The 25,784-nt window shown below is 36.7% G+C and overlaps 1 protein-coding gene across 5 annotated transcripts in view; it reads left to right on the forward strand.

Annotated features, from left to right (window-relative positions):
- The window catches only part of LOC136572295 (zinc finger protein 271-like), a 302,103-nt gene that overhangs the window by 80,565 nt on the left and 195,754 nt on the right, over nt 1-25,784 (forward strand). For 2 of the 5 annotated variants that reach the window (XM_066572752.1, XM_066572756.1), the window contains exon 1: nt 7,011-7,067. The exons of the other annotated variants lie outside the window; for them this stretch is intronic. The gene's annotated coding sequence lies outside the window, so the exon portion shown is untranslated. Of the gene's footprint in view, nt 1-7,010; nt 7,068-25,784 lie in introns of those variants that run through there. 5 annotated transcript variants of the gene reach the window in all.

The raw sequence follows: 25,784 nt of genomic DNA on the forward strand, positions 1-25,784 counted from the left end.
AAGGATTTGCACTGAGAGCGCTGGCCCACTAAAAAATAATGCAGGAGAAATCATAGAAGATGATGGGGGAAGGCAGATCTATTAAATTGTTTTTTCTCAAGATGCAAAAATAAATATCACATGAGATACAGGGGGATAAAATGAACCCCCCACTAAATATCACCTGTCCAACTCAGGAGGAAGTGCAGTGATGGTTAAAAAAGATTAAAATGGACAAATCCCTGGGTCAGATGGAATACAACCAAGGGTTCTGAGGGAACTAAGTGACATGATAGATAGACCGCTATGTCTTATATTTAGGTAATTTATTGATACTGGGGTTGTACCATTGGATTAGCGCATTGCCAATATTGTTCCAATATACAAAAAGGGGTCAAGAAGAGAGCCTGGTAACTACAGGCTGGTAGGTCTTACTTCAATAATTGGAAAAATATTGGAGCGGTTTCTGAAAGATGCCATCCTGGAATACCTCAAGGAAAACAACGGTATAACTCATCAGCATTGGTTCATAAGGAGTTGATCATGTGAAACCAATCTGATCAGCTTCTACAATGAGGTATGTTCTAGGCTGGACCTGGGAGAGTATATTGATCTGAATTTTTCTAAAGCATTTGACACCGTGCCGCATAATAGGCTGATATATAAAATAAGACAGCTCGGTCTGGGCGAAAACGTGTGTAAGCCAAGGGTGGTAATGAATGGCTTGTACTCCGATTGGGCCACTGTTGCTAGTGAGGTGCCAGGGGCTCAATATTAGGCCCCATTCTGTTCAATATATTTATCAACGACCTGATAGAGGGGCTGCACACTAAAATATCAATATTTGCAGATGGTAGCAAACTATACAAGGTAATTAATACAAATGAGGACAATGTATGGCTGCAAACGGACCAAGATAAGCCGGGGGCTTGGGAAGGAAAATGGCAAATGAATTTCAATATTGATAAATGTAAGGTTCTGCACATGGGCAGGAGAAACGGATGTCACCAATATACACTAAATGGGGAACTGCTAGGGAAAAGACCTGGGGTACTAGTGGACTTAACTGGAGCAATCAATGCCAGTCAGCTGGTGCAAAAGCAAATAAAGTATTGGGGTGCATTTAAAGTGGTATAGGGTCAAGAACATTATTCTTCCACTATATAAGGCACTTGTCAGGCCTCACATGGAATACTGCGCACAGTTCTGGACACCGGTGCTCAGGAAAGATGTTACAGTGCTGGAGGGGTACAAAGAAGGGCAACTAAACTAATACATGGAATGACGGGACTGGAATACCCAGAGAGGCACCAAAACTGGGATTATTCACCCCGGAAAAAAGACGGCTAAGGGGTGATCAAAAAACTCTGTATAAATACATGAGGGGACGATACAAGGATCTCTGCCAGGATCTGTTTATACCCAGGACTGCGACGGTAACAAGAGGGCATCCGCTACGTCTAGAGGAAAGCAGGTTTCATCACCAACACAGAAGTGGCATTAGTGTATCTTGACGCTACCTGAAGTTGAGGTGGAGTCAAGATACTGAGTGTTTGACAGGGGGTTGCCGCCCCCTGTTCCTGATTGGCTGTCTGTGTGCCCGTCCTGGCACTCACAGGTCCTGTAGCCACCATGTATGGAGGAACCGCTGTATCCCCATCCTGACAGCATCTGTAGGCAGCGGCGTCCGGCATGGAACAAGGCGACACGCGGCAGTCGGGAGCTATGAGCGCTGCGGACGATCAGACTATGCCGTTCACGAAGGTCAGAGTGGCTGCTGTTCAGTTTACTCCGCTGCTGTCCCAGGGAGCGGTGAGCCAACATATTCAGCACTCACAAAAACGGGGATACAGAATGACAAAAATACGAAAACCACGGTTACATGTAGTAATCAGTTGGAGACAGTATGGGTCAGGGGCTCCAACAAGCTTACATACTACAAATGGAGTGATACAGAAGGTAAAAGGGCTGGAGATGTGCATGGTATGGCGAGGTGGAGAGTATGGGATGCTATACACACAGACAATGGTCAGGCCGTGTAGTGGCTGAATCGGTGTGACTTCCCCTTGCTGTTGGGGTCCTCCCAGGGCTTGGTCCTCAGCCCCCTCTCCTCTTCCCCTTGCTGTTAGGGTCCCCCAGGGCTCAGTCCTTGGCCCCTCCCCTTCTCTTCCCTTGCTGTTGGGGTCCCCCAGTGTTCGGTCCTCAGCCCCCTCTCCTCTTCCCTTTGCTATTAGGGTCCCCCAGGACTCGGTCCTTGATCCCTGCTCTCCTCTTACCTTTGCTGTTGGGGTCCCCCAGGGCTCGGTCCTCAGCCCCCTACCCTCCTCTTTTTTCCTTGCTGTTGGGGTCCCCCAGAGCTCGGTCCTTGTCCCTTTCCCCTTGCTGCTGGGGTTCCCCAGGACTCGGTCCTCGGCACCCTCTCCTCTTTCCCTTGCCGTTGGGGTCCCCCAGGGTTTGGTTCATGGCCCCCTACTCTCCTCTTTTCCTTGCTGTTGGGTTCCTTCAGGGCTCAGTCCTCAGCCCCTTCCCCTTGCTGTTGGGGTCCCCCAGGACTCGGTCCTTGGCCCCTCTCTCTTTCTTGCTGTTGAGGTCCCCCAGGGCTCGGACCCCTACTCTTATCTTTTCCCTGCTGTGGGGGTCCCCCAGGGCTCGGTCCTTGGCCCCCAACTCTCCTCTTTCTCTTGCTGTTGGGGTCCCCCAGGGCTCAGTCCTCAGTGCCCTCTCCTCTTCCCATTGCTGTTAGGAAGAGCTCAGAGCTCAGTCCTTGCCCCCTCCCCTTGCTGTGCGGTCCCCGAGGGCTCGGTCCTCGACCCCCTCTTATCCTCTTCCCCTTGCTGTTGGAGTCCCCCATGGCTCAGTGCTCGGCCTCCTCCCCTCCTCTTTTCCTTGCTGTTGGGGTACCCCAGGGCTCGGCACCTTCCTCCTAGCTGTTGGGTTCTCCCAGCACTCGTCCTTGGCCCCCTCTCCTCGTTCTCTTGCTTTTGAGGTCCCCCATGGCTCGGCCCCCTCACCTCCTCTTCCCCTAGCTGATGGGATCCACTAGGACTCGATCCTCGGCCCACTCCCCTCTTTCCCTTGCTGTTGGGGTCCCCCAGGGCTTGGTCCTCGGCCCCCTACTCTCCTCTTTCCCTTGCTAATGGGGTTCCCTAGGGCCTCGCCCCCCTCCTTTCCCCTGGCTGTTGGGGTCCTCCAGGGCTTGTTTCTCAGTGCCCTCCCCTCTTCTCCTTGCTGTTGGGGTCTGGGGTCCCCCAGAGCTCGATCCTCGGCCCCCTCCCCTTGCTGTTGGGGTCCCCCAGGGCTCTGTCCTCGGCCCCCTCCTCTTCTCCATCTACACAGCCCCTATTGGACACACTATCAGTCCCATATCCACGCTGACGACACCGTTATGCACCTCTTCCCGTGACATCACAGCACCGGTCCTCCAGAACTCCACCGACTGTCTGTCTGCTGTCTCTAGCACTATGTCCTCTCTCTACCTAAAACTGAACCTCTGAAAAACTGACCTGCTGGTGTTTCCACCCTCCACTAATCACCCTCATCATGACATCTCCATCTCAGTGTGTGTCACCTCCATTACTCCCAGCATGCTCGCTGTCTTAGGGTGTGGGAGATGGCCGATAGGTTGACCATTTTGTATGTATTTTCTGTTGTCAACTGTGAAGATACTATATGGTGTCTATTATGTAAACCTCTTGGGGAAGGGAACATCGCCCCCCCCCCACCACCACCACCACCGCCACAAGAATTGGAGGAGCAGTGCTCTGTGTCCATAAACTGGTCAAACTGGTTCTAACTGGCAAAAACCTATCTGGGAATGTCTTTGTCTTGGACAAGCAGAGAAGAGAAACAGGATGTTCTTCTTATGAAACCAAATTCAAGAATGAACTGAGCGTGCTCACCGAAGCACCTCCCAGATGGATGACATCACAAGCTACCTCACAAATACCTCCCTCTGAGAACGACCAATCAGCACGCTAAATAATGTAACTGTATCCTAAATTACCTAACTTCCTGTGTTAAAACTTTAAACTTTACGCGCGTTAATAAAGACGGACTCTTTTGGGACACATGATGGTCAGACGTGTGGGCTTTGAAAGGCTCTCCAGGCCTGCACATTATTCTTATCTAATATGGCACCCACAATATATCGGAAAGTGAAAATTGCGCTAACAAGGGTTATATTTGACTCTGATGTCTCATTTACCCCCTACATCCAATCTGTGGCCCGAACAGGTCAGCTGCACCTCAAGAGCATCACAAGAATCCGCCCCTTTTCTCTCTGTGGACGCGCTGAAAACGCTCATTGTTGCCCTCATCTGCTCTCGGCTCGATTATTACCCCCTCCAATCCACCTTGAATGCGGCAGCCAGGCTCATCTACCTGTCCAGCCGCTACTCAGACGCCTCTGCCCTGTGCCAAATACAGGAAACAATTCACCACCACCCTCATCCATAAAGTCCCTCACAGCGCAGCGCCCCCCCTATATTATATCTCTCATCCACAGCACCGCCCCGCCCTACATTGTATCCCTCATCCACAGCGCAGCGCCCCCTATATTGTATCTCTCATCCACAGCATCGCGCCACCCTACATTCTATCCCTCATCCACAGCACCGAGCCACCCTACATTCTATCCCTCATCCACAGCACTGCGCCACCCTACATTCTATCCCTCATCCACAGCACCGCGCCACCCTACATTGTATCCCTCATCCACAGCACAGCGCCGCCCTATATTGTATCTCTCATCCACAGCACCGCGCCGCCCTACATTGTATCTCTCATCCACAGCGCAGCGCCCCCTATATTATATCTTTCATCCACAGCACCGCGCCGCCCTACATTCTATCCCTCATCCACAGCGCAGCGCCCCCTATATTGTATCTCTCATCCACAGCACCGCGCCGCCCTACATTCTATCCCTCATCCACAGCGCAGCGCCCCCTATATTATATCTTTCATCCACAGCACCGCGCCGCCCTACATTCTATCCCTCATCCACAGCGCAGCGCCCCCTATATTGTATCTCTCATCCACAGCACCGCGCCGCCCTACATTGTATCCCTCATCCACAGCGCAGCGCCCCCCTATATTATATCTCTCATCCACAGCACCGCACCGCCCTACATTGTATCCCTCATCCACAGCGCAGCGCCCCCCTATATTGTATCTCTCATCCACAGCATCGCGCCACCCTACATTCTATCCCTTATCCACAGCACCGCGCCACCCTACATTCTATCCCTCATCCACAGCACTGCGCCACCCTACATTCTATCCCTCATCCACAGCACCGCGCCACCCTACATTGTATCCCTCATCCACAGCGCAGCGCCCCCTATATTGTATCTCTCATCCACAGCACCGCGCCGCCCTACATTGTATCTCTCATCCACAGCGCCGCCCTACATTGTATCCCTCATCCACAGCGCCACCCTACATTGTATCCCTCATCCACAGCGCCGCCCTACATTGTATCCCTCATCCACAGCACCGCGCCACCCTACATTCTATCCCTCATCCACAGCACTGCGCCACCCTACATTCTATCCCTCATCCACAGCGCCGCCCTACATTGTATCCCTCATCCACAGCGCAGCGCCCCCCTATATTGTATCTCTCATCCACAGCACCGCGCCGCCCTACATTGTATCTCTAATCCACAGCGCCGCCCTACATTGTATCCCTCATCCACAGCGCAGCGCCCCCCTATATTGTATCTCTCATCCACAGCACCGCCCTACATTGTATCCCTCATCCACAGCACCACGCCACCCTACATTGTATCCCTCATCCACAGCACCGCGCCACCCTACATTGTATCCCTCATCCACAGCACCGCACCCCCCTATATTGTATCTCTCATCCACAGCACCGCCCTACATTGTATCCCTCATCCACAGCACCGCCCTACATTGTATCCCTCATCCACAGCACCGCCTTACATTGTATCCCTCATCCACAGCACCCCCTACATTGTATCCCTCATCCACAGCACCGCCCTACATTGTATCCCTCATCCACAGCACCGCACCGCCCTACATTGTATCCCTCATCCACAGCACCCCCTACATTGTATCCCTCATCCACAGCACCGCCCTACATTGTATCCCTCATCCACAGCACCCCCTACATTGTATCCCTCATCCACAGCACCGCCCTACATTGTATCCCTCATCCACAGCACCCCCTACATTGTATCCCTCATCCACAGCACCGCGCCCCCCTACATTGTATCCCTCATCCACAGCACCGCCCTACATTGTATCCCTCATCCACAGCACCCCCTACATTGTATCCCTCATCCACAGCACCGCCCTACATTGTATCCCTCATCCACAGCACCACGCCGCCCTACATTGTATCCCTCACCCACAGCACCACGCCGCCCTACATTGTATCCCTCATCCACAGCACCGCCCTACATTGTATCCCTCATCCACAGCACCCCCTACATTGTATCCCTCATCCACAGCACCCCCTACATTGTATCCCTCATCCACAGCACCGCGCCGCCCTACATTGTATCCCTCATCCACAGCACCGCGCCGCCCTACATTGTATCCCTCATCCACAGTGCCGCCACATATCACTGTGCATGCTGCGTAATAGGTGGCGTATATAGCGGCCGTCCTGTGTCAGTCTACAGCTAATACAGAGTTAAGAGAGCAGCGCTGAATATCTCTAAGCGCTGCAGAATAAGTTGGCATCATACAAATAAAGACTATTATTATTATTATTATCTCTAACCCCGCCCTCAGTCTCCTTACAAAGGTCCTGGAGCCAATTATACTCCACCACGATCACATGGCTCCAAAAGGCTCTAGCATTTCCTGCCATCCTCTATGATCACATGACAGTGATGTCACATAGGTCCTGTAGACACTAGACCTCCTCCTTTATGATCACATGACAGTGTTATCACACAGGTCCTGTAGCCACTGGACATCCTCCCCTATGATCACATGATAGTGATGTCACACAGGTCCTGCAGCCACTAGACCTCCCCCTCTATGATCACATGACAGTGACGTCACACAGGTCCTGCAGCCACCAGACCTTCCCTCCGATCTGAGGACTTGCAGCAGGTCAGTAATTTACACCAGAAGTAGGAATTGTCCTCGTTGTTATGGCGGAGTGTGAGCGAGCCGCATTCTCTGGTATCAGCTGCTCACATGGGTGTATATACCATATACATGGTGGAGTGTGAGGGAGCCGCATTCTCTGGTATCAGCTGCTCACATGGGTGTATATACCATATAGATGGTGGAGTGTGAGCGAGCCGCATTCTCTGGTATCAGCCGCTAACATGGGTATATAACATATAGATGGTGGAGTGTGAGGGAGCTGCATTCTCTGGTATCAGCCGCTCACACGGGTGTATATACCATATAGATGGTGGAGTGTGAGCAAGCCGCATTCTCTGGTATCAGCCGCTCACATGGGTGTATATACCATATAGATGGCGGAGTGTGAGGGAGCCGCATTCTCTGGTATCAGCTGCTCACATGGGTGTATATACCATATAGATGGTGGAGTGTGAGCGAGCCGCATTCTCTGGTATCAGCCGCTAACATGGGTATATAACATATAGATGGTGGAGTGTGAGGGAGCTGCATTCTCTGGTATCAGCCGCTCACACGGGTGTATATACCATATAGATGGTGGAGTGTGAGCAAGCCGCATTCTCTGGTATCAGCCGCTCACATGGGTGTATATACCATATAGATGGTGGAGTGTGAGCGAGCCGCATTCTCTGGTATCAGCCGCTAACATGGGTATATACCATATAGATGGTGGAGTGTGAGCGAGCCGCATTCTCTGGTATCAGCCGCTCACATGGGTATATACCATATAGATGGTGGAGTGTGAGCGAGCTGCATTCTCTGGTATCAGCCGCTAACATGGGTATATACCATATAGATGGTGGAGTGTGAGGGAGCCGCATTCTCTGGTATCAGCCGCTCACATGGGTATATACCATATAGATGGTGGAGTGTGAGCGAGCCGCATTCTCTGGTATCAGCCACTCACATGGGTGTATATAGGGTATAGATGGCGGAGTGTGAGCGAGCTGCATTCTCTGGTATCAGCCGCTCACATGGGTTTATATACCATATAGATACTGGAGTGTGAGCGTGCTGCATTCTCCGGTATCAGCCGCTCACATGGGTATATACCATATAGATGGTGGAGTGTGAGCGAGCCGCATTCTCTGGTATCAGCCGCTCACATGGGTATATACCATATAGATGGTGGAGTGTGAGCGAGCCGCATTCTCTGGTATCAGCTGCTCACATGGGTATATACCATAAAGATGGTGGAGTGTGAGCGAGCCGCATTCTCTGGTATCAGCCGCTCACATGGGTATATACCATATAGATGGTGGAGTGTGAGCGAGCCGCATTCTCTGGTATCAGCGGCTCACATGGGTATATACCATATAGATGGTGGAGTGTGAGCGAGCCGCATTCTCTGGTATCAGCCGCTCACATGGGTATATACCATAAAGATGGTGGAGTGTGAGCGAGCCGCATTCTCTGGTATCAGCCGCTCACATGGGTATATACCATATAGATGGTGGAGTGTGAGCGAGCTGCATTCTCTGGTATCAGCCGCTCACATGGGTGTATATACCGTATAGATGGTGGAGTGTGAGCGAGCCGCATTCTCTGCTGTCAGCCGATCACACGAGTATATACCGTATAGATGGTGGAGTGTGAGCGAGCCGCATTCTCTAGTATCAGCCGCTCACATGGGTGTATATACCATATAGATGGCGAAGTGTGAGCGAGCCGCATTCTCTGGTATCAGCCGCTCACATGGGTATATACCATATAGATGGTGGAGTGTGAGCGAGCTGCATTCTCTGGTATCAGCCGCTCACATGGGTGTATATACCATATAGATGGCGAAGTGTGAGCGAGCCGCATTCTCTGGTATCAGCCGCTCACATGGGTGTATATACCATATAGATGGCGAAGTGTGAGCGAGCCGCATTCTCTGGTATCAGCCGATCACACGAGTATATACCGTATAGATGGTGGAGTGTGAGCGAGCCGCATTCTCTAGTATCAGCCGCTCACATGGGTGTATATACCATATAGATGGCAGAGTGTGAGCGAGCCGCATTCTCTGGTATCAGCCGCTCACATGGGTGTATATACCATATAGATGGCGGAGTGTGAGCGAGCCGCATTCTCTGGTATCAGCCGCTCACATGGGTATATACCATATAGATGGAGGAGTGTGAGGGAGCCGCATTCTCTGGTATCAGCCGCTCACACGAGTATATACCATATAGATTGTGTGTATATAATGTAGTATACTGTATATAGTGTATACTGTGTGTGTATATATAGGTTATAGTTATATAATACAGGGTGTATATAATGTAGTATACTGTATATAGTGTATACTGTGTGTATATATAGGTGTATAGTTATATAATACAGGGTGTATATAATGTAGTATACTGTATATAGTGTATACTGTGTGTATATATAGGTGTATAGTTATATAATACAGGGTGTATATAATGTAGTATACTGTATATAGTGTATACTGTGTATATATAGGTGTATAGTTATATAATACAGGGTGTATATAATGTAGTATACTGTATATAGTGTATACTGTGTGTGTATATATAGGTGTATAGTTATATAATACAGGGTGTATATAATGTAGTATACTGTATATAGTGTATACTATGTGTATATATAGGTGTATAGTTATATAATACAGGGGTGTATATAATGTAGTATACTGTATATAGTGTATACTGTGTGTATATATAGGTGAATAGTTATATAATACAGGGGTGTATATAATGTAGTATACTGTATATAGTGTATACTGTGTATATATAGGTGTATAGTTATATAATACAGGGGTGTATATAATGTAGTATACTGTATATAGTGTATACTGTGTATATATAGGTGTATAGTTATATAATACAGGGGTGTGTATAATGTAGTATACTGTATATAGTGTATACTGTGTATATAGGTGTATAGTTATATAATACAGGGTGTATATAATGTAGTATACTGTATATAGTGTATACTGTGTATATATAGGTGTATAGTTATATAATACAGGGTGTATATAATGTAGTATACTGTATATAGTGTATACTGTGTATATATAGGTGTATAGTTATATAATACAGGGGTGTATATAATGTAGTATACTGTATATAGTGTATACTGTGTGTATATATAGGTGTATAGTTATATAATACAGGGGTGTATATAATGTAGTATACTGTATATAGTGTATACTGTGTGTATATAGGTGTATAGTTATATAATACAGGGGTGTATATAATGTAGTATACTGTATATAGTGTATACTGTGTATATAGGTGTATAGTTATATAATACAGGGGTGTGTATAATGTAGTATACTGTATATAGTGTATACTGTGTATATATAGGTGTATAGTTATATAATACAGGGTGTATATAATGTAGTATACTGTATATAGTGTATACTGTGTGTATATAGGTGTATAGTTATATAATACAGGGGTGTATATAATGTAGTATACTGTATATAGTGTATACTGTGTGTATATATAGGTGTATAGTTATATAATACAGGGTGTATATAATGTAGTATACTGTATATAGTGTATACTGTGTGTATATAGGTGTATAGTTATATAATACAGGGTGTATATAATGTAGTATACTGTATATAGTGTATACTGTGTGTATATAGGTGTATAGTTATATAATACAGGGTGTATATAATGTAGTATACTGTATATAGTGTATACTGTGTATATATAGGTGTATAGTTATATAATACAGGGGTGTATATAATGTAGTATACTGTATATAGTGTATACTGTGTGTATATATAGGTGTATAGTTATATAATACAGGGTGTATATAATGTAGTATACTGTATATAGTGTATACTGTGTGTATATATAGGTGTATAGTTATATAATACAGGGGTGTATATAATGTAGTATACTGTATATAGTGTATACTGTGTGTATATATAGGTGTATAGTTATATAATACAGGGGTGTATATAATGTAGTATACTGTATATAGTGTATACTGTGTGTGTATATAGGTGTATAGTTATATAATACAGGGTGTATATAATGTAGTATACTGTATATAGTGTATACTGTGTGTATATAGGTGTATAGTTATATAATACAGGGTGTATATAATGTAGTATACTGTATATAGTGTATACTGTGTATATATAGATGTATAGTTATATAATACAGGGGTGTATATAATGTAGTATACTGTATATAGTGTATACTGTGTGTATATATAGGTGTATAGTTATATAATACAGGGGTGTATATAATGTAGTATACTGTATATAGTGTATACTGTGTGTGTATATAGGTGTATAGTTATATAATACAGGGTGTATATAATGTAGTATACTGTATATAGTGTACACTGTGTGTATATATAGGTGTATAGTTATATAATACAGGGTGTATATAATGTAGTATACTGTATATAGTGTATACTGTGTGTATATATAGGTGTATAGTTATATAATACAGGGTGTATATAATGTAGTATACTGTATATAGTGTATACTGTGTGTATATATAGGTGTATAGTTATATAATACAGGGGTGTATATAATGTAGTATACTGTATATAGTGTATACTGTGTATATATAGGTGTATAGTTATATAATACAGGGGTGTATATAATGTAGTACACTGTATATAGTGTATACTGTGTGTATATAGGTGTATAGTTATATAATACAGGGGTGTATATAATGTAGTATACTGTATATAGTGTATACTGTGTGTATATATAGGGGTATAGTTATATAATACAGGGTGTATATAATGCAGTATACTGTATATAGTGTATACTGTGTGTGTATATAGGTGTATAGTTATATAATACAGGGTGTATATAATGTAGTATACTGTATATAGTGTATACTGTGTATATATAGGTGTATAGTTATATAATACAGGGTGTATATAATGTAGTATACTGTATATAGTGTATACTGTGTGTGTATATATAGGTGTATAGTTATATAATACAGGGTGTATATAATGTAGTATACTGTATATAGTGTATACTGTGTGTATATATAGGTGTATAGTTATATAATACAGGGTGTATATAATGTAGTATACTGTATATAGTGTATATTGTGTGTATATATAGGTGTATAGTTATATAATACAGGGGTGTATATAATGTAGTATACTGTATATAGTGTATACTGTGTGTATATATAGGTGTATAGTTATGTAATACAGGAGTGTATATAATGTAGTATACTGTATATAGTGTATACTGTGTGTATATATAGGGGTATAGTTATATAATACAGGGTGTATATAATGTAGTATACTGTATATAGTGTATACTGTGTGTATATATAGGTGTATAGTTATATAATACAGGGTGTATATAATGTGGTATACTGTATATAGTGTATACTGTGTGTGTATATAGGTGTATAGTTATATAATACAGGGTGTATATAATGTAGTATACTGTATATAGTGTATACTATGTGTGTATATATAGGTTTATAGTTATATAATACAGGGTGTATATAATGTAGTGTACTGTATATAGTAAACTGTGTGTATATATAGGTGTATAGTTATATAATACAGGGGTGTATATAATGTAGTATACTGTGTGTATATATAGGTGTATAGTTATATAATACAGGGGTGTATATAATGTAGTATACTGTATATAGTGTATACTGTGTATATATAGGTGTATAGTTATATAATACAGGGTGTATATAATGTAGTATACTGTATATAGTGTATACTGTGTGTATATATAGGTGTATAGTTATATAATACAGGGGTGTATATAATGTAGTATACTGTATATAGTGTATACTGTGTATATATAGGTGTATAGTTATATAATACAGGGTGTATATAATGTAGTATACTGTATATAGTGTATACTGTGTATATATAGGTGTATAGTTATATAATACAGGGTGTATATAATGTAGTATACTGTATATAGTGTATACTGTGTGTATATAGGTGTGTAGTTATATAATACAGGGGTGTATATAATGTAGTATACTGTATATAGTGTATACTGTGTATATATATGTGTATAGTTATATAATACAGGGTGTATATAATGTAGTATACTGTATATAGTGTATACTGTGTGTATATAGGTGTATAGTTATATAATACAGGGGTGTATATAATGTAGTATACTGTATATAGTGTATACTGTGTATATATAGGTGTATAGTTATATAATACAGGGTGTATATAATGTAGTATACTGTATATAGTGTATACTGTGTATATATAGGTGTATAGTTATATAATACAGGGGTGTATATAATGTAGTATACTGTATATAGTGTATACTGTGTGTATATAGGTGTATAGTTATATAATACAGGGTGTATATAATGTAGTATACTGTATATAGTGTATACTGTGTGTGTATATAGGTGTATAGTTATATAATACAGGGTGTATATAATGTAGTATACTGTATATAGTGTATAGTGTGTGTATATATAGGTGTATAGTTATATAATACAGGGTGTATATAATGTAGTATACTGTATATAGTGTATAGTGTGTGTATATAGGTGTATAGTTATATAATACAGGGGTGTATATAATGTAGTATACTGTATATAGTGTATACTGTGTATATATAGGTGTATAGTTATATAATACAGGGGTGTATATAATGTAGTATACTGTATATAGTGTATACTGTGTGCGTATATAGGTGTATAGTTATATAATACAGGGTGTATATAATGTAGTATACTGTATATAGTGTATACTGTGTGTGTATATAGGTGTATAGTTATATAATACAGGGTGTATATAATGTAGTATACTGTATATAGTGTATAGTGTGTGTATATATAGGTGTATAGTTATATAATACAGGGTGTATATAATGTAGTATACTGTATATAGTGTATAGTGTGTGTATATAGGTGTATAGTTATATAATACAGGGGTGTATATAATGTAGTATACTGTATATAGTGTATACTGTGTGTATATAGGTGTATAGTTATATAATACCGGGTGTATATTATGTAGTATACTGTATATAGTGTATACTGTGTATATATAGGTGTATAGTTATATAATACAGGGTGTATATAATGTAGTATACTGTATATAGTGTATACTGTGTATATATAGGTGTATAGTTATATAATACAGGGTGTATATAATGTAGTATACTGTATATAGTGTATACTGTGTGTATATATAGGTGTATAGTTATATAATACAGGGTGTATATAATGTAGTATACTGTATATAGTGTATACTGTGTATATATAGGTGTATAGTTATATAATACAGGGTGTATATAATGTAGTATACTGTATATAGTGTATACTGTGTGTGTATATAGGTGTATAGTTATATAATACAGGGGTGTATATAATGTAGTATACTGTATATAGTGTATACTGTGTGTATATATAGGTGTATAGTTATATAATACAGGGTGTATATAATGTAGTATACAGTATATAGTGTATATTGTGTGTATATATAGGTGTATAGTTATATAATACAGGGTGTATATAATGTAGTATACTGTATATAGTGTATACTGTGTGTGTATATAGGTGTATAGTTATATAATACAGGGTATATAATGTAGTATACAGTATATAGTGTATACTGTGTATATATAGGTGTATAGTTATATAATACAGGGTATATAATGTAGTATACTGTATATAGTGTATACTGTGTGTGTATATATAGGTGTATAGTTATATAATACAGGGTGTATATATTGTAGTATACTGTATATAGTGTATACTGTGTATATATAGGTGTATAGTTATATAATACAGGGTGTATATAATGTAGTATACTGTATATAGTGTATACTGTGTATATATAGGTGTATAGTTATATAATACAGGGTGTATATAATGTAGTATACTGTATATAGTGTATACTGTGTGTATATATAGGTGTATACTTATATAATACAGGGTGTATATAATGTAGTATACTGTATATAGTGTATACTGTGTGTGTATAGGTGTATAGTTATATAATACAGGGTGTATATAATGTAGTATACTGTATATAGTGTATACTGTGTATATATAGGTGTATAGTTATATAATACAGGGTGCATATAATGTAGTATACTGTATATAGTGTATACTGTGTATATATAGGTGTATAGTTATATAATACAGGGTGTATATAATGTAGTATACTGTATATAGTGTATACTGTGTGTATATATAGGTGTATAGTTATATAATACAGGGTGTATATAATGTAGTATACTGTATATAGTGTATACTGTGTGTATATATAGGTGTATAGTTATATAATACAGGGTGTATATAATGTAGTATACTGTATATAGTGTATACTGTGTGTATATATAGGTGTATAGTTATATAATACAGGGGTGTATATAATGTAGTATACTGTATATAGTGTATACTGTGTGTATATATAGGTGTATAGTTATATAATACATGGTGTATATAATGTAGTATACTGTATATAGTGTATACTGTGTATATATAGGTGTATAGTTATATAATACAGGGTTGTATATAATGTAGTATACTGTATATAGTGTATACTGTGTATATATAGGTGTATAGTTATATAATACAGGGTGTATATAATGTAGTATACTGTATGTAGTGTATACTGTGTGTATATATAGGTGTATAGTTATATAATACAGGGTGTATATAATGTAGTATACTGTATATAGTGTATACTGTGTGTGTATATATATAGGTGTATAGTTATATAATACCGGGTGTATATAATGTAGTATACTGTGTATAGTGTATATTGTGTGTATATAGGTGTATAGTTATATAATACAGGGTGTATATAATGTAGTATACTGTATATAGTGTATACTGTGTGTATATATAGGTGTATAGTTATATAATACAGGGTGTATATAATGTAGTATACTGTATATAGTGTATACTGTGTATAAATAGGTGTATAGTTATATAATACAGGGGTGTATATAATGTAGTATACTGTATATAGTGTATACTGTGTATATAGGTGTATATTTATATAATACAGGGGTGTATATAATGTAGTATACTGTATATAGTGTATACTGTGTGTATATATAGGTTATAGTTATAATACAGGGGTGTATATAATGTAGTATACTGTGTGTATATATAGGTGTATAGTTATATAATACAGGGTGTATATAATGTAGTATACTGTATATAGTGTATACTGTGTGTATATATAGGTGTATAGTTATATAATACAGGGTGTATATAATGTAGTATACTGTATATAGTGTATACTGTGTATATATAGGTGTATAGTTATATAATACAGGGGTGTATATAATGTAGTATACTGTATATAGTGTATACTGTGTGTATATATAGGTTATAGTTATAATACAGGGGTGTATATAATGTAGTATACTGTGTGTATATATAGGTGTATAGTTATATAATACAGGGTGTATATAATGTAGTATACTGTATATAGTGTATACTGTGTGTATATATAGGTGTATAGTTATATAATACAGGGTGTATATAATGTAGTATACTGTATATAGTGTATACTGTGTATATATAGGTGTATAGTTATATAATACAGGGTGTATATAATGTAGTATACTGTATATAGTGTATACTGTGTATATATAGGTGTATAGTTTTATAATACAGGGTGTATATAATGTGGTATACTGTATATAGTGTATACTGTGTGTATATAGGTGTATAGTTATATAATACAGGGTGTATATAATGTAGTATACTGTATATAGTGTATACTGTGTGTATATATAGGTGTATAGTTATATAATACAGGGGTGTATATAATGTAGTATACTGTATATAGTGTATACTGTGTATATAGGTGTATAGTTATATAATACAGGGGTGTATATAATGTAGTACACTGTATATATAGGTGTATAGTTGTATAATACAGGGGTGTATATAATGTAGTATACTGTATATAGTGTATACTGTGTGTATATAGGTGTATAGTTATATAATACAGGGGTGTATATAATGTAGTATACTGTATATAGTGTATACTGTGTATATAGGTGTATAGTTATATAATACAGGGGTGTATATAATGTAGTATACTGTATATAGTTAATACTGTGTATATATAGGTGTATAGTTATATAATACAGGGTGTATATAATGTAGTATACTGTATATAGTGTATACTGTGTATATATAGGTGTATAGTTATATAATACAGGGGTGTATATAATGTAGTATACTGTATATAGTGTATACTGTGTATATAGGTGTATAGTTATATAATACAGGGGTGTATATAATGTAGTATACTGTATATAGTGTATACTGTGTATATATTGGTGTATAGTTATATAATACAGGGTGTATATAATGTAGTATACTGTATATAGTGTGTATATATAGGTGTATAGTTATATAATACAGGGTGTATATAATGTAGTATACTGTATATAGTGTATACTGTGTGTATATATAGGTGTATAGTTATATAATACAGGGTGTATATAATGTAGTATACTGTATATAGTGTATACTGTGTATATATAGGTGTATAGTTATATAATACAGGGTGTATATAATGTAGTATACTGTATATAGTGTATACTGTGTGTGTATATATAGGTGTATAGTTATATAATACAGGGTGTATATAATGTAGTATACTGTATATAGTGTATACTATGTGTATATATAGGTGTATAGTTATATAATACAGGGGTGTATATAATGTAGTATACTGTATATAGTGTATACTGTGTGTATATATAGGTGTATAGTTATATAATACAGGGGTGTATATAATGTAGTATACTGTATATAGTGTATACTGTGTATATATAGGTGTATAGTTATATAATACAGGGGTGTATATAATGTAGTATACTGTATATAGTGTATACTGTGTATATATAGGTGTATAGTTATATAATACAGGGGTGTGTATAATGTAGTATACTGTATATAGTGTATACTGTGTATATAGGTGTATAGTTATATAATACAGGGTGTATATAATGTAGTATACTGTATATAGTGTATACTGTGTATATATAGGTGTATAGTTATATAATACAGGGTGTATATAATGTAGTATACTGTATATAGTGTATACTGTGTATATATAGGTGTATAGTTATATAATACAGGGGTGTATATAATGTAGTATACTGTATATAGTGTATACTGTGTGTATATATAGGTGTATAGTTATATAATACAGGGGTGTATATAATGTAGTATACTGTATATAGTGTATACTGTGTGTATATAGGTGTATAGTTATATAATACAGGGGTGTATATAATGTAGTATACTGTATATAGTGTATACTGTGTGTATATAGGTGTATAGTTATATAATACAGGGGTGTATATAATGTAGTATACTGTATATAGTGTATACTGTGTATATATAGGTGTATAGTTATATAATACAGGGTGTATATAATGTAGTATACTGTATATAGTGTATACTGTGTGTATATAGGTGTATAGTTATATAATACAGGGGTGTATATAATGTAGTATACTGTATATAGTGTATACTGTGTGTATATATAGGTGTATAGTTATATAATACAGGGTGTATATAATGTAGTATACTGTATATAGTGTATACTGTGTGTATATAGGTGTATAGTTATATAATACAGGGTGTATATAATGTAGTATACTGTATATAGTGTATACTGTGTGTATATAGGTGTATAGTTATATAATACAGGGTGTATATAATGTAGTATACTGTATATAGTGTATACTGTGTATATATAGGTGTATAGTTATATAATACAGGGGTGTATATAATGTAGTATACTGTATATAGTGTATACTGTGTGTATATATAGGTGTATAGTTATATAATACAGGGTGTATATAATGTAGTACTGTATATAGTGTATACTGTGTGTATATATAGGTGTATAGTTATATAATACAGGGGTGTATATAATGTAGTATACTGTATATAGTGTATACTGTGTGTATATATAGGTGTATAGTTATATAATACAGGGGTGTATATAATGTAGTATACTGTATATAGTGTATACTGTGTGTGTATATAGGTGTATAGTTATATAATACAGGGTGTATATAATGTAGTATACTGTATATAGTGTATACTGTGTGTATATAGGTGTATAGTTATATAATACAGGGTGTATATAATGTAGTATACTGTATATAGTGTATACTGTGTATATATAGATGTATAGTTATATAATACAGGGGTGTATATAATGTAGTATACTGTATATAGTGTATACTGTGTGTATATATAGGTGTATAGTTATATAATACAGGGGTGTATATAATGTAGTATACTGTATATAGTGTATACTGTGTGTGTATATAGGTGTATAGTTATATAATACAGGGTGTATATAATGTAGTATACTGTATATAGTGTACACTGTGTGTATATATAGGTGTATAGTTATATAATACAGGGTGTATATAATGTAGTATACTGTATATAGTGTATACTGTGTGTATATATAGGTGTATAGTTATATAATACAGGGTGTATATAATGTAGTATACTGTATATAGTGTATACTGTGTGTATATATAGGTGTATAGTTATATAATACAGGGGTGTATATAATGTAGTATACTGTATATAGTGTATACTGTGTATATATAGGTGTATAGTTATATAATACAGGGGTGTATATAATGTAGTACACTGTATATAGTGTATACTGTGTGTATATAGGTGTATAGTTATATAATACAGGGGTGTATATAATGTAGTATACTGTATATAGTGTATACTGTGTGTATATATAGGGGTATAGTTATATAATACAGGGTGTATATAATGCAGTATACTGTATATAGTGTATACTGTGTGTGTATATAGGTGTATAGTTATATAATACAGGGTGTATATAATGTAGTATACTGTATATAGTGTATACTGTGTATATATAGGTGTATAGTTATATAATACAGGGTGTATATAATGTAGTATACTGTATATAGTGTATACTGTGTGTGTATATATAGGTGTATAGTTATATAATACAGGGTGTATATAATGTAGTATACTGTATATAGTGTATACTGTGTGTATATATAGGTGTATAGTTATATAATACAGGGTGTATATAATGTAGTATACTGTATATAGTGTATATTGTGTGTATATATAGGTGTATAGTTATATAATACAGGGGTGTATATAATGTAGTATACTGTATATAGTGTATACTGTGTGTATATATAGGTGTATAGTTATGTAATACAGGAGTGTATATAATGTAGTATACTGTATATAGTGTATACTGTGTGTATATATAGGGGTATAGTTATATAATACAGGGTGTATATAATGTAGTATACTGTATATAGTGTATACTGTGTGTATATATAGGTGTATAGTTATATAATACAGGGTGTATATAATGTGGTATACTGTATATAGTGTATACTGTGTGTGTATATAGGTGTATAGTTATATAATACAGGGTGTATATAATGTAGTATACTGTATATAGTGTATACTATGTGTGTATATATAGGTTTATAGTTATATAATACAGGGTGTATATAATGTAGTGTACTGTATATAGTAAACTGTGTGTATATATAGGTGTATAGTTATATAATACAGGGGTGTATATAATGTAGTATACTGTGTGTATATATAGGTGTATAGTTATATAATACAGGGGTGTATATAATGTAGTATACTGTATATAGTGTATACTGTGTATATATAGGTGTATAGTTATATAATACAGGGTGTATATAATGTAGTATACTGTATATAGTGTATACTGTGTGTATATATAGGTGTATAGTTATATAATACAGGGGTGTATATAATGTAGTATACTGTATATAGTGTATACTGTGTATATATAGGTGTATAATTATATAATACAGGGTGTATATAATGTAGTATACTGTATATAGTGTATACTGTGTATATATAGGTGTATAGTTATATAATACAGGGTGTATATAATGTAGTATACTGTATATAGTGTATACTGTGTGTATATAGGTGTGTAGTTATATAATACAGGGGTGTATATAATGTAGTATACTGTATATAGTGTATACTGTGTATATATATGTGTATAGTTATATAATACAGGGTGTATATAATGTAGTATACTGTATATAGTGTATACTGTGTGTATATAGGTGTATAGTTATATAATACAGGGGTGTATATAATGTAGTATACTGTATATAGTGTATACTGTGTATATATAGGTGTATAGTTATATAATACAGGGTGTATATAATGTAGTATACTGTATATAGTGTATACTGTGTATATATAGGTGTATAGTTATATAATACAGGGGTGTATATAATGTAGTATACTGTATATAGTGTATACTGTGTGTATATAGGTGTATAGTTATATAATACAGGGTGTATATAATGTAGTATACTGTATATAGTGTATACTGTGTGTGTATATAGGTGTATAGTTATATAATACAGGGTGTATATAATGTAGTATACTGTATATAGTGTATAGTGTGTGTATATATAGGTGTATAGTTATATAATACAGGGTGTATATAATGTAGTATACTGTATATAGTGTATAGTGTGTGTATATAGGTGTATAGTTATATAATACAGGGGTGTATATAATGTAGTATACTGTATATAGTGTATACTGTGTATATATAGGTGTATAGTTATATAATACAGGGGTGTATATAATGTAGTATACTGTATATAGTGTATACTGTGTGCGTATATAGGTGTATAGTTATATAATACAGGGTGTATATAATGTAGTATACTGTATATAGTGTATACTGTGTGTGTATATAGGTGTATAGTTATATAATACAGGGTGTATATAATGTAGTATACTGTATATAGTGTATAGTGTGTGTATATATAGGTGTATAGTTATATAATACAGGGTGTATATAATGTAGTATACTGTATATAGTGTATAGTGTGTGTATATAGGTGTATAGTTATATAATACAGGGGTGTATATAATGTAGTATACTGTATATAGTGTATACTGTGTGTATATAGGTGTATAGTTATATAATACCGGGTGTATATTATGTAGTATACTGTATATAGTGTATACTGTGTATATATAGGTGTATAGTTATATAATACAGGGTGTATATAATGTAGTATACTGTATATAGTGTATACTGTGTATATATAGGTGTATAGTTATATAATACAGGGTGTATATAATGTAGTATACTGTATATAGTGTATACTGTGTGTATATATAGGTGTATAGTTATATAATACAGGGTGTATATAATGTAGTATACTGTATATAGTGTATACTGTGTATATATAGGTGTATAGTTATATAATACAGGGTGTATATAATGTAGTATACTGTATATAGTGTATACTGTGTGTGTATATAGGTGTATAGTTATATAATACAGGGGTGTATATAATGTAGTATACTGTATATAGTGTATACTGTGTGTATATATAGGTGTATAGTTATATAATACAGGGTGTATATAATGTAGTATACAGTATATAGTGTATATTGTGTGTATATATAGGTGTATAGTTATATAATACAGGGTGTATATAATGTAGTATACTGTATATAGTGTATACTGTGTGTGTATATAGGTGTATAGTTATATAATACAGGGGTATATAATGTAGTATACAGTATATAGTGTATACTGTGTATATATAGGTGTATAGTTATATAATACAGGGTATATAATGTAGTATACTGTATATAGTGTATACTGTGTGTGTATATATAGGTGTATAGTTATATAATACAGGGTGTATATATTGTAGTATACTGTATATAGTGTATACTGTGTATATATAGGTGTATAGTTATATAATACAGGGTGTATATAATGTAGTATACTGTATATAGTGTATACTGTGTATATATAGGTGTATAGTTATATAATACAGGGTGTATATAATGTAGTATACTGTATATAGTGTATACTGTGTGTATATATAGGTGTATACTTATATAATACAGGGTGTATATAATGTAGTATACTGTATATAGTGTATACTGTGTGTGTATAGGTGTATAGTTATATAATACAGGGTGTATATAATGTAGTATACTGTATATAGTGTATACTGTGTATATATAGGTGTATAGTTATATAATACAGGGTGCATATAATGTAGTATACTGTATATAGTGTATACTGTGTATATATAGGTGTATAGTTATATAATACAGGGTGTATATAATGTAGTATACTGTATATAGTGTATACTGTGTGTATATATAGGTGTATAGTTATATAATACAGGGTGTATATAATGTAGTATACTGTATATAGTGTATACTGTGTGTATATATAGGTGTATAGTTATATAATACAGGGTGTATATAATGTAGTATACTGTATATAGTGTATACTGTGTGTATATATAGGTGTATAGTTATATAATACAGGGGTGTATATAATGTAGTATACTGTATATAGTGTATACTGTGTGTATATATAGGTGTATAGTTATATAATACATGGTGTATATAATGTAGTATACTGTATATAGTGTATACTGTGTATATATAGGTGTATAGTTATATAATACAGGGGTGTATATAATGTAGTATACTGTATATAGTGTATACTGTGTATATATAGGTGTATAGTTATATAATACAGGGTGTATATAATGTAGTATACTGTATGTAGTGTATACTGTGTGTATATATAGGTGTATAGTTATATAATACAGGGTGTATATAATGTAGTATACTGTATATAGTGTATACTGTGTGTGTATATATATAGGTGTATAGTTATATAATACCGGGTGTATATAATGTAGTATACTGTGTATAGTGTATATTGTGTGTATATAGGTGTATAGTTATATAATACAGGGTGTATATAATGTAGTATACTGTATATAGTGTATACTGTGTGTATATATAGGTGTATAGTTATATAATACAGGGTGTATATAATGTAGTATACTGTATATAGTGTATACTGTGTATAAATAGGTGTATAGTTATATAATACAGGGGTGTATATAATGTAGTATACTGTATATAGTGTATACTGTGTATATAGGTGTATATTTATATAATACAGGGGTGTATATAATGTAGTATACTGTATATAGTGTATACTGTGTGTATATATAGGTTATAGTTGGGTCATTCCATGCCAAGTGGACCAGTGGTCCCCACTCGGCCATCTCCGATTTTGCTGAAAATTTATAAGGATGTACATGTATGTTTGAAACGAGGTTCTGTAAAGTTCTAGGGCCAGATATCAAATACCTGGGACACTGTTGCCCTTTCACTGGAGGTCCCAATGAGCGCGCGGCTTCAGCTACGAGGATTTTGCAAACTTAAGCCATACTTTGGTTAAATATATCTCAAAACCAAAAACCATTGGTAATTTGTGCTTTGACCAGTACACCAAACAGCTACATGGCTTTGCACTGCTGCAATATCACGGTCAAAGCATATGTATTTGTGAAGATATTCACACCCACATATGATGAAAAATGTTAAATGATCAAATCTGACCTATTTTTAAGGTCAAATATCTAAAAAAGGGTACCCCCTCAAATCTATTTATTCTGATATCAGTGGAAAGAGCAAATTTTTCTCTACAAGGATCATCATTTTATTTTTTGGAGTCTTTCAGTTTAAGAAAAGAAAAATGCCACTGAACATGGCGTTTTTAAACATACGCAATGAATGATAAATGCACTATTGAAACCCTTGCGTTGGTCCATGGTGGTTATACCACTACCAATTCCCTAAGAATTGGTATTATAATCCTATTAAGAATTGTAATAATGCCAAATCTTTTGAGAATTGGCAGCCCCCATCGCCTAGGGGCCACGCCCGATAGCCGTGCAAGGCCAGCCACGGGCGGTCTCTTTATCACAGGTTCCGAAGCCTGAGGGTGGGTGTCTTAGCCTAGGATCCCAAGCCTAATATTGGGTCTCTTTTGTTGGTTCCCAAGCCATAATGTTCAGTCTAAGTGGTCTGGAACTGTTGCTGAATTTGCCCTCAGGAAAGGATCAGGAAAGGGGAATCCTTATGGCAGAATAGCTCAGTCTTCGGACAGCACCGACCAGACTGTTATGAGGTCTGTTTGGTTTCTGCTCAGCTGCCCCGCTTTTGGTCAGAAGAAAAAATGTTGCATGCAGTGTTTGGTGTACTGGTCAAAAAATTGATGAAATACGGGTAGTTCAAGAAGAACGGTTCAAAGATGGACATACAATTGCTGGAACACGAGAAAATCACCAGTTTGTGCCAATTGATGACAAAAAGATTCGCATTTCAAGGGTGTCAAATGACACATCATCTTTCATTGCCCATGTAGATCGATCTGTCAGATCAGAAATGCCTTTTGTGCCAATTGCAAACCTCCAGCCAGGGCAATACATTGCCTGCATTTACGATAACAACTGGTGGATTGGAAATATTTCTGAAATTTCAGTCGACGACCATGATGCATTAATAAATTTCATGCATCCTCATGGACCAGCTAGCTTCTTTCACTGGCCTGTGAGAAATGATACCTGCTGGATTCCTGAGCAGTCAATCATTGCAATACTGCCAGCACCAGCTGCAACAGCAATGGGACGACAATACAGCTTCTTGGAGCCAATTATGTTGCAAATTCAGCAACAGTTCCAGACCACTTAGACTGAACATTATGGCTTGGGAACCAACAAAAGAGACCCAATATTAGGCTTGGGATCCTAGGCTAAGACACCCACCCTCAGGCTTCGGAACCTGTGATAAAGAGACCGCCCGT

This window comes from Eleutherodactylus coqui, chromosome 7 (assembly GCF_035609145.1).
Source record: "Eleutherodactylus coqui strain aEleCoq1 chromosome 7, aEleCoq1.hap1, whole genome shotgun sequence".
NCBI classification, from domain to species: Eukaryota; Metazoa; Chordata; class Amphibia; order Anura; family Eleutherodactylidae; genus Eleutherodactylus; species Eleutherodactylus coqui.